Source organism: Eupeodes corollae, chromosome 3, assembly GCF_945859685.1.
Source record: "Eupeodes corollae chromosome 3, idEupCoro1.1, whole genome shotgun sequence".
Classification (NCBI taxonomy): Eukaryota; Metazoa; Arthropoda; class Insecta; order Diptera; family Syrphidae; genus Eupeodes; species Eupeodes corollae.
The window spans coordinates 12,767,920-12,782,837 of NC_079149.1; the positions used below are offsets into that span (position 1 = coordinate 12,767,920).

The 14,918-nt window shown below is 31.1% G+C and overlaps 1 protein-coding gene across 1 annotated transcript in view; it reads left to right on the forward strand.

Moving 5' to 3' along the window:
* The window catches only part of LOC129951651 (tenascin), a 164,719-nt gene that overhangs the window by 128,865 nt on the left and 20,936 nt on the right, over positions 1–14,918 (forward strand). The window lies entirely within an intron of this gene.

Genomic DNA, 14,918 nt, shown 5'->3' on the forward strand with positions numbered 1-14,918 from the left:
GATAGAGGGGACCTACAATTCTTAACCGAATCCGAACAGCTAATTTGGGAATGCACTTTTTATGACAAAAATTACTCTTGGAGGATTTGTCAATTCCTCGCAAGAGACATGACACGTGAACAAAATTTAAGATGTTATAGACAGGGATTGAACCTAACACCTCTGGCATGACAGTCCAGCGCACCAACCACATGCCACGGGTACTACTATATTTAACTCTTGACATATTAAAAACTACCTTAGTTTTTTCATGGCCGAGACAAAGCTCAAAAATTGATTACAAATTACTTCGAAAGAATCATGCTACGGATTTTCCTAAAGTAGTTATAAATGTTACCATTTTTCACACTTCATAACAAAGGCCAAACATTTATATTTAAAAACTGAAATTTAGTAAACCGTCCTTTATTTTACAAGATAAATAAGAAAATTCATGAAAAGTGGGCGTGGCAGTTAGAAATGTTTTTTTTTATTACAGATTGAATCGACAGATCCCCCTCAAATCAAATCAAAAGATCCAATTGTCATGCCAAAGAGCATCTTATTTTATTTGGTATTTGAATTCAGCATAAAATTGTCTGTTCCCTGATCTTCGAAAACTATAGTAATTAGAAGTCTCTTTAGACGTTCAAGCTAAAAGAGTTATTCTTGTTAAGCCCCTATTATTTATACAACTTAAATCCTCAGCTTTTAAATCATGTTTATGGAAGTAAAGAGCAAACAAGATTATCCATAAAGCACCATATAATATCAAACTGAAAGGAAAATTACCAAATGATATCTTAAATTTAGAAGTCTAGACAGTCACGGTCAGATTTTAAGGCTCTCCCGAACATAAAAAGTACAAAATCTAAAATTCGAAATAATCTGATAAATTAAAATAATAAGTGAAGAAAAATGTCGCCCAACCGATTTACCTGTTAAAACTTTTAAATTATTTCACTTGTTGATCTGAATTCATTATTTTTATTATTCATTAAAAAACTTCTCTTTTTTTTCTTAAAACTTGTTACCATATAAAAAGCCGTTACATTAATGTTAGAATGGTCAATCGTCAGATCCAGATGAATTTGCAATTATTATAAAAATTACCTTTACTGCTACTGGTTAAATTCCATTTTTTGTATATATTTTTTAAACGAGGTCAAATACCCGTTGGTTCTTTGACACAATGACGAAATACTGTCTTATTATTATTCGTCCAACCTGTCAATTTCAATTTATTGAAATAATTTTTCTAAATGGATTTTTTTTTCTAATATTCTTTTTAAATGTTTAAATTTCAATTTAAACTCCAAATTGCTCCAATTAGACTGACGGATATTTTTACAACTTATGTTCAATTTATTTGCCAATTTTAATTTTAATTCGTCCGCATAAAACTTGTAATGTCCATAAGCTAAGGTATACAAATGTTTCAAATTCAAAAAGAAAAAAATACATAAAGCATATACAACTGTATAATCTAGAAACTACCATTAAAATAACCAACAAGCAAGTTCTCTGCAAATGGACAAGTTAGTGGCATAGACATACGCTTTGATCGATTTTTAATTGCCTTTCCTGTTGTTATGTGGTATCTACAGTATAAAAGTGTAGACCAAACTAACTCTTAAGACAGTTTAGCTACTAAAAAAAACCTTACAACAAATTTTTTCCTTCTTTGCTTAGAATTGTATTGAATATTTTATAATTTGGAAGGCATAGATCTGTGTACCAAAAATGTTGTCGAAGTTTTTTGGTCAAAATTATAAAACATATCCTCAGGGCAAACGACTTTTGGAAATTATAGCAAAGCTTTGTCCATAATGAAGCTTCTCTTTTTGTTTGAATTTATTGCATAAAATGAATGTTTCGAACTGAAACATATCTAAGGGTCAATTGTCTGAACTGGAGGTTAAAATTACATTTTTACTTCAAAACTGTCAATTTGTCAGTAAACTTTAAGTTACGTATAACAAAACAAAAATAAAAACACCATAAGTACGTTTCTCTTGCTATGAAGTCAAAAGAAAAATTTGTTATAACAATTTATTGGCCTCAAGTTGTTTAATAGATTTATGGCTTTTACGCACAACACTCAATGCGTCGTATCGCACTGCCATAAGCTAAAGTCATAGATATACGAATAGGTATATTTTCAAAATGCCCAAAAAATAATGATGTAAAGTCATACATAGCTGTGGTGCCTATGGAAGAAAATAAAGTTATGTACACGCAGGAGTTGACATTTCGACAGCAACTTCATATTGTTGTCAGTTAATAAAAGCTCCATACTGACAGCTAGTATGAGTTGCTCATAAACTTGCCCTAAGCAATTAATTTTCTTCAAATTCGAACGAAACCGTGAGACAACACAAAAACTATATTCAACTTAAACGCCATATTGTGGTGTCGTTTAGGCTAAGCAGTTGTGCGGCCGGCAGTGGCCAAGCACATGTGTCGTTATTACAAACTTAGATCATGCTTGGTCTTCAATAGGTACCTACCTACCTAAGAGATATAGATTTATATCAATTGTCCTAAAAGACACTTTTAAGCAACTACTACTTCGTACTTACTGCATTGTTTGTTGTTGTAGAAGCTTGCTATAAATTCTAAAATTGACATTTTTTCGTAATGCTGAATATGTAGGTATGGTTTTTGTATGTGTTTCTTATTTGGAGTATTAAACGTCAAAAAAAATTGTACTAAATGGCTTTTAATGGGACAAGTCTTTAGACCAATAAAGGTGTGGTTGTCGTGGTTAACGCTTTGCTCTCTATAGATATTCAATACGTACTTATGGCTTCTGGCTGATATAATCTCTCTATGTCATTTTTTTTTTTTGTTTTAAAGGAAAATTACAATTCTGATGTTAAGTGTGATTACAGCATTAGCTTTTGTTAAAATAGTCTGTATTATAGTTTTTTGTAGTCGTGAAATGCCCAATGTCACGATGACACCTCTCGGGCACTCCGTTCATTAAGGTTATCGAAGTTATTTAAAATATTCGTTGGCAATTAAAATTTGTCTACACCAGGGAGTTGTGGCAACTAAAGATACAACAAAATAGGAGCAACAAATTTGGGTGGAGTTTATGTTGACTAAATTTGTAAAACTGCTGTAGAACGACTTTGAATTGCATGATCTAAGAAATCTGATAATTAACATTAACTATGAATGTTGTCGACAAGGTTTTAGTTAGTTTAAGCCTATCTTAATCATTTTATCGTCTATTTTTTTTTGATAAGTTTGATTAAAGTTCAATAATAATTTTTAAAGGCCAAGTTTGGTTGTTATGGGATCAATGTGTTCAATTCAACATTTCATGTTTTTATTGAAAAACGTTCGTTTTCGTTCGATTGAAAACTCGACTTGAGATAACGAAGCACAAATATTGTTTTTTTTTTAAATGTAAGTATAATGCTAGTTATGAAAATTGTGCTCATCAGTTGAATGCAGCCATACTTAGAACAATGGAAAGATATCTGGAAATTTCTAAATCAATAGTGGAGTTCCACTGGGCTGTATACTTTCACCTATATTATTTATATGAAATATTGGCGATGTTCTGAATGTAGGATCAGCCGAACAAGCACGAGGAATTTAATAGACGATGTTTCCAGCTTTTTGCAATATCTTGATAACGCCGAAGCTGATTTCAAACAACATCATGAATATCCTCTAAATTTTGAGTAAGCTGGAAAGAGAAGCAAATGAGATCGGCCTGTTTATCAAAAATAAAGACTCTCAACATTCCTTTAAACTCTGCTCAATTTTGTGGTCACAGGACAACAAATTAAACTGATGAACAACTGTTTAGTTTTATTACGTACGGTCTCGTGGATGACGATTCAAAAATCAGCAGTAAGGGATGAGCCACCATTTAACCTAAGCAATGCAGAACAACAATTCCACCAACCCAAAGATAGCTGTATCCCATTTGAAGTCCAACAAGCTTTTGGAGCTGATGGCATTGCTGATAAATTATTCAAAGGAGTAGGCTATGATCTTAGTAAGGAGTGTACACTTACTTATCTACAAAAATATAGTCGAAAGAAAGTAAGCTTGATGAGTGGAACTTCAGCATAGTTTGCCAAACCTCTAGAAAGAAAACACTCTAAACTGCCTAGCTGCCTTAGAGCCCCTAACATCACGTCTAAGATCCTTTCTGCTGTATAATACCCTTGTGTTTTTTGCTTTCTATAAAGAGTTTAGTAGAAAATTCCGAAGAAAACCCATCGGCAGTAACCAGATTTTTGCATTTAAAAATTGATACAACTGAAAGAAGAACATTTTGTGAAAATCAAATCAAAAGTTTCAATTAACTTCAGCAAAACATTTATCTTTTCTATTATTTTCTCTTACAAAATAAGCCCAGTCAGTCCATTTTCATTAACAAAACTAAATAATATCAACAGTAACAGATTGATTTTTTTCCTCAATGGAAAACACATGATTCCAAATGCACAACTACTCAACGAACACAGCCATCGAGATATGAATGCAATATCAATCGTACTAACATTCAAGAACGAAAACACATAAGATCCATTCGAGACTTGTAAAATGGCAAAACCCATCCGTAGTAAGATACTACTTTAACTTTTATCGGTAGTATTCATACTGCGAATATTGTTATTTTATTCGTGTAAAAACCTACTATACTATTGCTAGATTTTAAAACAAAACACGGATATTGTAGTGGCAAGTATACATGAGTAAGTTGGTAAGCTTTCCACAATCAAAAAAAAAAAAAAAAAACAAAGAATAACCAAATGTAACGCTGTGTATTGTTCATGTGATGAAGCTCAGCTTTTCTAAATTCACCCCTGTTACGATTAGTATTTTTAATTCAGCCTTATTAATTGTCATTAATTTTAAGCTTTTTAATTTGGATTGGTAAATCGAGACCATTGCCAACACCCCTGGGTAAGACATTAGTATATTTTGAACAAGTTGTTTGACTTGAAGTGTTGTACCGTTACATAATAGAGAATCATATGAACTTCGCATAAGCTAAGCTAGCTAACGACTAATTTCAATTGCAGATTATATGAGGGCACACCATACAACTCAAGTAAGGTAAGAAACTCTACTGGGTATAAAGTGTTCTACTAAGAAATACTCTGTTTAAATTAATTTCCAAAACAACATCGTTTATATCTTACAATTAGTTCATAATATTACTCAGTACTAAATTACAAAAATCTTCCGTTAATGTCACATAACCCTAGACATCGGTTTGTTTACTGCCTATTTCCTATCTATAATAGCGTTTCAGCATAGTTTAATGCGTTAATGTCATTATTAGAAACTCTAACGTCTCACGATAGGTAACGATGATAGGTCCAAAAGCAGGCAGCACCTAATAATATGCTACTAATAAGTGTTCTTTAAAATAAATGTATATATTGGATACGATGTATTTATGACTGTGAACGGTGGACCCGTTTGAATGAGCTGTGAATGAGATATTGTACCGCTGTAAAAAGTAGCTTAACACACTGTCCATCCTCGTAGTTAACTCCACACAAAAAATCATGTCATAATATTGCTTCGTTGCGATTTAAAGGTCGAGCAAACAAACAAACAAACAAGAATCATTCAGAATTCAAAAATCTTAAACAATTTTTTTGCTAAATTAAAAAAATACATTAAAAACTTAGTTTTTGCTTGTACGACAAACTCTTGGCGATAATTGTGTAAGTCAATTTCAATTTTACCAATGAACCATCCTGCTTGAAAAGAAAACTTTTGTATTCTAATTATTGTTGGCGTTTTTTTTACTCTACCTTATTTTGGAATATAATTAAATTCTCTGTTTTGATAACAATTTTTGGAGGAACTTCGATTATGATCTTGAAAAGCAAACTTTTATTGATTTCGGAATCTTCAGCATTTCTGGTTTGAAAACCAATATTACCAACAAATCGTAGATGAACTATAATTCTAGTCTTATAAGTCAAATGACCATCCCCAAAAAAACAAATTAAAAACAAAAAAAAAACAATTTGTTAAGGTCTCAACTTCGAGTATATCCATCAAGGATTTCATAATTTCTTAGTGTCTCAATGGGAAAAAAATATTTTATTTTTTTTTTTGATTCCTGAGACAACTAATTTTCAGTTACAATATTTCTCAAGCTTCACCTTATTTAAATAAGTTAAAGTTTTCCAGCATACGGAAATCTCACAGATGAGATGAAATTCTAAAATGGGATCGATCTCAGTTTTGTGACTTTTTTCAAAACAGTTTTACATACACAAGCTAGCAATATTGTTTAAAATATTGAAATTTGAGAAACGCCGCGCTCGGGGATTTTGACATCCGTTGTCATGGAGAGGTTGAACAACGTGTTACAATGGTAACAACGCACTGCAAATGTGGATAGTGCGTCGCTGAAACGTTACGACAGCTTCTGACGCGTTTGTTAGACAAATTGAAAAAAATGACGCAGTTGTAAACATGAAAGAAAAACATTCGATGTAAAACTTAAGATAAGAGTTTTATTTCTTGAGATTTTGATGTTATTTTGCTCAGTTCTTGTCTTTTTAGAATTTGAAAAATTGTTTTGTTAACATTAAAAATAATTATTTTATCAAATGGAAATCCTACCAAAAAAACTACTAAATTAGTTTGACGTCTCGATTATTTCGAGAGAAAATAGTTCAAACAGTAATTATTAAAAATAAACATTACATAGTTTTAGAAATTCATTAAAAATAGTCAGTTTAAAGAGCATCAGTGTAAATCGCTTATTTCAAATTCTTTTAACTTTTGAAGGCAATAAAACTGAATATTTTTTTTCAAAATAATTACGCCTAATGCAAACTTTTTCGACACCATTAAGAAAAGTTTAACCACCTTTTGACACTTGTTTTTTGTAGCTCAACGCAATCACCTGATCTAAATCATATACGATTTTCGTCTTTGAACACACCGCACCGAGACGCGACGTTCAGCGTGTGTGCAAGTGCAAATCACATAAACCGATCTACCTACGTTTTGAACTATGTACATTAATCAAATGTAGAGTAAGCCCGTATTTTATAAGGATATATAGAAAAAAAGGATTATTGTAACATATATGAATATGCGATGGTCATTAAAAACTGTCATCTTGACATATATTTTTAATGACCATAAAGCCATAAGGAAGTTTTATTTCTATGCTCTTAATCCACATAAACTAAACAAAAACAAAAAAGGAATGTAGAGTATGTGACACTTATATATAGCAGGCGGTGTATACACACGCAAGAACATCAATCAATGGTCATGTCGTCTGCCCCAAGCCATAAGTCAATGCAACTGAAACAAATATTAATCAATGGCTAAAAAATACTGCCGCATTATTACAAACATCAGAGAGAAATACTTTAAACCTATGCATATTTTCGATTGAAGTATTCCGACAAAAACCAGCAAAGAGGCTTAGAGAGGTTAGAGGATAGTATTCCTTTTTATATGCGTACACGTAGTTTGAGGTGTGAGAATAAGATAAAATTGGAAAATTGATTTATTTTAAGATTATATTTCTTGTTTGAAAAAAATTGTAATAAATTAGATTTCTGTCGAAAATAAAGCACACATAAGAAGAACGCCTCCGATAAAGTGGTCAAAAATTACAAGCCTTTTTGAGTATTAATAAAATAATTAAATCTGTGTAGCAAAGAGAAGATGAGGTAGTAGGAGAAAGGGTAGGTAAATATCAATTTTTTAAACTACTCCTTATTTCTAAGACACACTTTGGGAATGTCTCTTATTATATTCCATCGAACAGCACTTAGTTTTCATGGTGACGGAATTTAAATAACTGAAACATAAACTTGATACTGAAGAGTTCTGTTTTATAGCACAAGATTGTAATATACTTTATTCTTGTCCATTAGGCCTTGAGGAATTAAAAAAATACTATCATAAACCTTGTACACGTAAAATTAAGTAAATATCGAAAACTGCAATTTTTAACCCCCTTACCCCTCTCTAAAGAGCCAATATTTTAGATATGATGTAATTTTTCATGCATTTATAAAATCTCATATTCAAAATTGTGTTTTTCCTGATATTATATTAAAATTGTCCTTCACAGTTTATTTTCGAGTTTGAACCTCAGCTCTTTTGTTTTATTTTCTTGTTTGCTTCTTTATTTTTGTATTTTTTTATTTGTATCGATTTTTTCACTTGGTAATATATAAACAAGCTTACTTTTATAATTCTTTAAACTACAGACGTAAGAGGGGGAACGGGAAAGTGCTCTGAGGGGAAATATGAGAACTTGAAGTTAAATCACATTATCTATTCAACTTCCGACATTATTTCGAGAGTTGTATGAAAATTATCCGGTAGTTAAAGTAGCAGCATTTTTTGTAGGCAATATTTAACAATATAATTTACAACGTGAAATTACATAAAATATTTTAAAAATCATCAGTAAATAATGACAGTGTAATTGGATAGTAACATGAGATAAAAATTCGAAATACAAATTAGGTTCCCACGAAATCACACACATAAACACCAAACAATTATAAATTAACTACTTAAAGGGAAACAATTATGTGTACGAGCATATTACGCACTAAACGTTTTAAAATGCAGTTAAACAAATTATCAAAAATGCACTTTCAAAAGTCATTACATCATAACACAACTTAATGCAACTTAATTCATCCCAATGAATTTTTCTAACTACATACAAAGCTCAACATTAAATTAAACAAAAATATTTTTCCATGACATGTCTTACCATTTTAAGTTATTTTATTTTTTTTTACTAATGTTGCGTTGGAATAACAAAAATTAAGTTGTTAAACATTTTTGCAATTGTACCTCTACTGGGATGATGGCAAACAACTTTCTTCGAAGAAGATTATTCGCTTGGACAATTATTTTTGCTGCTGCCCAACCGTAAACGTAGACATCTAATAATCCACATTCACCATTCAAAAAAGGAACTTCCTCACATTTTTCTATCATCCAACAACAACAAAAACAACACTCAATTATGTGTGACTTCCTTGTTACATAATACCCGCATGAATAAGAGTTTTGTGGCTTTTTTTGTTCACCAACAAGGATGTGCAAATAATCTTTAAGGACTGGCTAAATTCATCAGTGTTTCCTTGATGAGTTTCATCAAAGTATCATATATTCCCGTTTGCAAATTATTTCTTTCCACCAAAGCTACTTCCTTGTATACCCAAAGCGCGCATCCGCCGCCGCCATAATTCACTCTGTGTGTGGTGTGTTATAAAAGACAGCACGTTCCAACATTAGTAGCGCAATAAAACAACAAAAATTCGATTCGATCATCGTGTTCATCGGGTATTAAAGACATTTGGTCAGTCAGTCGGATGCATTACGCATCGACTCATCACAAATGTGCGATTCTCAAACTTGATGCATTTGAAGACCATGACGAGATACGAGACGCGCATTTTATATCCCAATCCGATAGAGATGCACTTGGATATTAAGTTAAGAGTTGAAGAATACACATAATAAAACAAAATAAAAACCTGAATCAGCATAAAAATATCTATAAATATGTTATAGCTACGTCAGTGCCAACTTCTTTCAATCAAAACCATCAACCAAGAGTTAATGGAATCTCGAAACGCAACAGCAGCAGCAGTTTATATCCCACATACCGTCACGAAGAAGATTAGCCGGCATTTGGCCGCTAACGTTGCTGCTACCTCTACCGCCGCCATCGTACCGTAAGTGTGTAGTCACGAGATGTCTGTTGCGAATATTAATGACAACAGATTGATTGCTAGAAACCGGGTACAAAAGTAATAGTACACGATCAATGGGATGTTAAAATAAATATTTCCCATGGGAGGTTATTTTTATTTTTTTGAAAACTTATTTTTTCTTTCTTATTTTGAATGGAATAAGGAATACCCGTTCGTTCGTTGGTTGGTTGATGGCGCGGCGAATGTGGCCTTGGTAATCATCATTAACCTAGTGAAATCAAGAGAATAAAAAATAAAAATAAAAACCAACTTCAAAGGTTAATGACCTTCCATGAAGCGGAATAAATTTAAATTTTTGTACTTGTTATACACATCGATAAGTCCGAAAAGGATAAGAAATTAAAAAGTGCTGTGCATCACATATATTTTTCATATCAATTAAATGATGATTTTATTGGCCTTAAGTACAGGAATAACAAAAAAGCAGGGGCTATAAACTGTCAATTATCAAGTCATTCACTATAGGACAGTAAGGAAAAATCTTTTCTTATGGAGTTTTATTTTTAATTTAAATTATTGATGCAATCATATAAATGAAATAAAACGCACGATTACTTTTTGGCTGCAGAGGTTTGGAGTTGGCAGTGTAGTTTTTATTTCGTTTTCTTCCGTTTCAGCAACTGTCAAATTTACTATCAATGACAACCAGTTGTCAAATTATACATTCATTAAGCATTGTTTTGAAATGTGAGGAAATTAAAACAAAATATCCTAGTTCCGGGTTAATGAACATTTTTTTTGTTAAACAGCGAAACAAATTGGCCTTAAAACTCACTAGCATTGATGAAAATGAACCCTTTTTCGGAGACAATCTTCACTGATCATCGACGGAAAATCAATCTGGTTTAGTTTGCGGTGGGATTACATATACGAGTAAGCTGATTCAAGAAACTAAAGAATTTAATTATTTGATTGTAGACAATTATGGTAGGAGTTCCCAAAACGGTCTAAACGCGAAATTGACGAGCAGCCTTTAATAAACCTGGCTGTTTAACTTGTTTGTGAAGAAGTAAAGACACCAAATGGTAGAATTCCGAAAATGGAAAATGGTGCGGTTGGTACTGTTGACTTATTATAAGTAATAAGACAGACTCAATTAAAGCTAAAACTTTCTCGATGTATATATATGTATGTAAGGGGTATGTACCAAAAAAGTATCGTGAAGGCTTAAAAACTTCTGCTATACACCGTCTTGTTTTGTTTTAGGAAATGAGGTTGGGTCTCTGTCAAGAGTACCGTTGAAATAAAGTGTTCACTAGACGTTTGCATACTTTTTAAAAACAATTAAGTGTAAGATCATGGATCGCAAAGGAAAAAATGTAAGCCTTGAAAAACGAAACCTTGTTATTTTTCGCCATAATAAACGTAAAACATACAAAATAAAATTGCTGATATTTTAGACATGGAGCCAAACACTGTCGATGATATTGTTCGGAAGGATCAAACCAAAAAAGCAGATGGGTCAACCAAAGAAGTTAACAATGAAAGAAGAACGGCGTAGAGTAATAAAAATTAAAGCAAATCCTCGTTCAAGTGCTCCAAAAATTGTGGAAGAAGTGTTAATCGAATGCAAAAATAAAGTATCTGCATCAACGGTACACCGAACCATAAAGACAAATTGCTAGAATAGTCGTGTTGCCCGAAAAAAGCACTTATCAATATGCGCAACAGGCAAATTCGGATCAAATTTGGGAGGAAACACAAAAATAAGGATGCAACTTGGTGGGAGGATGTAATATTTACTTATAACCTTATAACCTTTTTGGATGGGATGGAAGAGTTATGGTGTGGCGCAAACGCAATAAAGAGCTTAAAAGCAGGAACACAAAGCCAATAGTGAAGCATGGAGGCGGGCATATCATGGTTTGGGGGTGCATTTCGGCAAGAGGCATGGGACATTTAACATTCATCGACGGTATATTAAATAGGGAATACTATTTGAGGATCCTTAAAGAAAATTTAAAGCAAATTGCTGAGAAAATTCTACCAGGACAACGACCGAAAGAACAAGGCGAGAATTTGTGGGGTGAATTGGACCGCCAAGTTTGCGAGAGCCCTGTCTCGTCAATAAGTGCACTCAAGACACGGCTTCAAGAAGAATGGAGCAAAATAGGATTTGAATATGTGCAAGCAATTAAAAAAAAACAATATTAATTAAAGGTTATTTTTTGAGTTATCCTATTTTTTATTTATCAACTTCCCATCTGAAGTTATTGTAATGGGTACGATTTGTCAAATTGAAAATTTTGACATTTCTCGACGTTTCAAGGTCCCTAGAGTCAAAATAAAAGATTTTTAGAGAGACGAACGTTCGTTCGTCCGTACGTTCGCTACGTTTTTTTTTCGTTGTCCATAGCTCAAGAACCAGAAGAGATATCGACTTCAAATAAATTGTGTTATACAGATAATAAGGCAGAAAGATGCAGAAAGGGCCCTTAAGAAAATTTCGTGGTTAACCCTGAATATCTCATGAACCAAAAATGCTAGAGACTTGAATTAAAGTTTCCAATCAAAGCTTATTAATCAAAAAAAACTGAAAAAAAATGTTTGTCACCTCGAAAATTTTACGAATACAAAATGGTTTTATCTCCAAAACGATTTTGTGGAACGAAAAATAACGTTTTTAACATATGTTAACATTTTGAGAAAAATCGAATAGACAGTTTTTTTTATAAAAAATAAAAACCTAAAAAAAACATTACTCAAAGTTGGTAAAAATTGAATTTCGACTCAAATATCTTTTTAAAAATGTGAGATTATGACTTCAACCTAATTTAATCTTATAGAAAATATTGTTTTCAATATTCAGTAAAATTTTTAGCAAAAATGAATTGACAATTTTTTGTACAAAAAAATAACTTAAAAGAAAATTTTTAAAAATTTGGTAAAAATTGAATTTCGACTCACATGTCTTTTCAAAAACTTAAGATTATGGCTTCAAACTAATTTTATCTTTTAGGAAATATTATTTTCAACATTCTGAAAAAATTTGAGAAAAGTGGAACAGACAGTTTTCTTAAAAAAAATAAAAACCTAAACAAGAAAATTATTAAAAGTTGATAGAAATTGATTTTCGGCTAAAATATCTTTTCAAAACTTTTAGATATGAACTTTAAACTACTTTTATCTTTAAAGAAATAATGTTTTCGACATTCAGTAAAATTTTGAAAAAAAAAACGAATTGACTTGACAGTTTTCTAATAAAAAACTAAAAACCTTAGCAAAATTTAACACAACATGGTGAACATTGATCTTTGACTCAAATATCTTTTCAAAAATTTGAGATTATGGCTTAAAACTAATTGTGACTTATAAGAAATATTGTTTTAAACATTTCGTAAAATTTTGAGTGCAACCGAATTGACAGTTTTGCAAAAAATATAAACCTAAGCAAAAAAATTAATAAAAGTTGGTAAAAATTGATTTTCGACTCAAATATCTTTTTAAAACTTTGAGAAATTGACTTTATACCGCTTTTATCTTTTAATATATATTGTTGTTAACATTTAGTCAAATTTTGAAGAAAATCAAATGGACAGTTTTTTTACAAAAAATAAAAACCTAATACTAATACTTGCTAAAATTTACTTTCGACTGAAATGAGTTTTCAAAATTTAAAAATATTCTCTTCATATTTTTTTTTCACAGAAAATATTGTTTTCGATATTGAGCAGTTCATTTTTAATCCAACAGTGCATTTTTTTATAAATCTTCATTTTAATCTACATAAAATGGTTCTTTGTATTTTGTAAAAATTGATGTTCGGTTCTTGATATCTCTCAATTTAATTGCATTCATTCAATTTATACAAATTTAAGAAATGCTACTAAAATTGGTAAAAATTTGTTTTCAACTAAAAATCTATTTAACACAATCAGATTTTCAAACTAAACTATTTCTTTATATGAAAAATATTGTTGGTAATTTTCAAATGTTTAAGAATAATTCAACTGACTACTTTTTTAACCCAACACGAAAACCTACAAACTCTTAACCAAGACAAATCGACAGTCGGGATGGGATGTTATCAGTGTGGGTCGCATCCCAGCCTCTTTTTTTATTTTGTTAATTGGCTATTTTAATAAAAAAAATGTATATAGAAATGATGATACCTAACCTATACAAAATATTTTAAAGAGAAACTAGTTTTTAACTTTTTTAAGTTTAAAGTGAAAAGCAAAGTTTTTTTTAAGAAAGAAACAAAAAACCGAATATTAATGGCACTTATTGTACATACTTTTTTCTTTACAAAAAAATCAACATCTACTGATTTTTATTTAAAACTGCTCATTTTGTTTTCCAATCAAAATGAAACCTCTTATTAGAATATAGAAGTTAATTTTAATTGAAACTAAAACACTTTGAAAATCGTTTTGCCGGTGATCTTTCTCTATTCAAAAAGTCCAATAAAATCACCCCGGTACAAGCTAAATTAACCCAGATTCGATCAATTATTGTAAAACATCCAATAACGAGCTTAAAGTGTCACTACTATTATAAAAATCATATCAAATAAGTCATATGCTCAATCTATACAATTATTATGTTTTATAGTAAACTTGCTTGCAGGTGGTTGTTATTTAATTACTCGTTATTGTTCTAAATAGCTTAATAATGCATAAATGCCTCAATGTGGCCTCTATCTATTGTGTCTAGAGCAGTATAGAACACAGTTCATTATTTATACAAGGTCGTTTTGCATAAATAAATACCCACTTATTTTACTATAAACAATTTTATAGGATATAAAAAGAATAAAACATAGCATACGTTTTTTTGGAAAGTTGCACCCGCTTGCACAATAATAATTAATTCTAGTTTCTTTTCAAAGATTGTATCTTAAAACTCGCTTATTTGCATTTTAAATGATTTATTTTTAGTATTTATCCATTCACTGATTTCATTTTCAAAAAGAGAATTAAACAACGTATTGTACAACAGTTGTACGCGATTCTTTTTATCATTTAACAATAACTCAGAGCCATCTCTCTGTGAATTGTTTGTTTTGTTAAATGGTTTTTCTTCCAATTTGGCTCCTATTACAGAGATTCCTCGAGATCACAAGTGCGTGAATAATCCCAAGGGGTATTCCTTTTGTTGACGTTGGTTTCTTCTACTTGTAAAATAATCTTAACAATTTTCTGTGTGACCAATTCAAGGTCTTGTTATAAT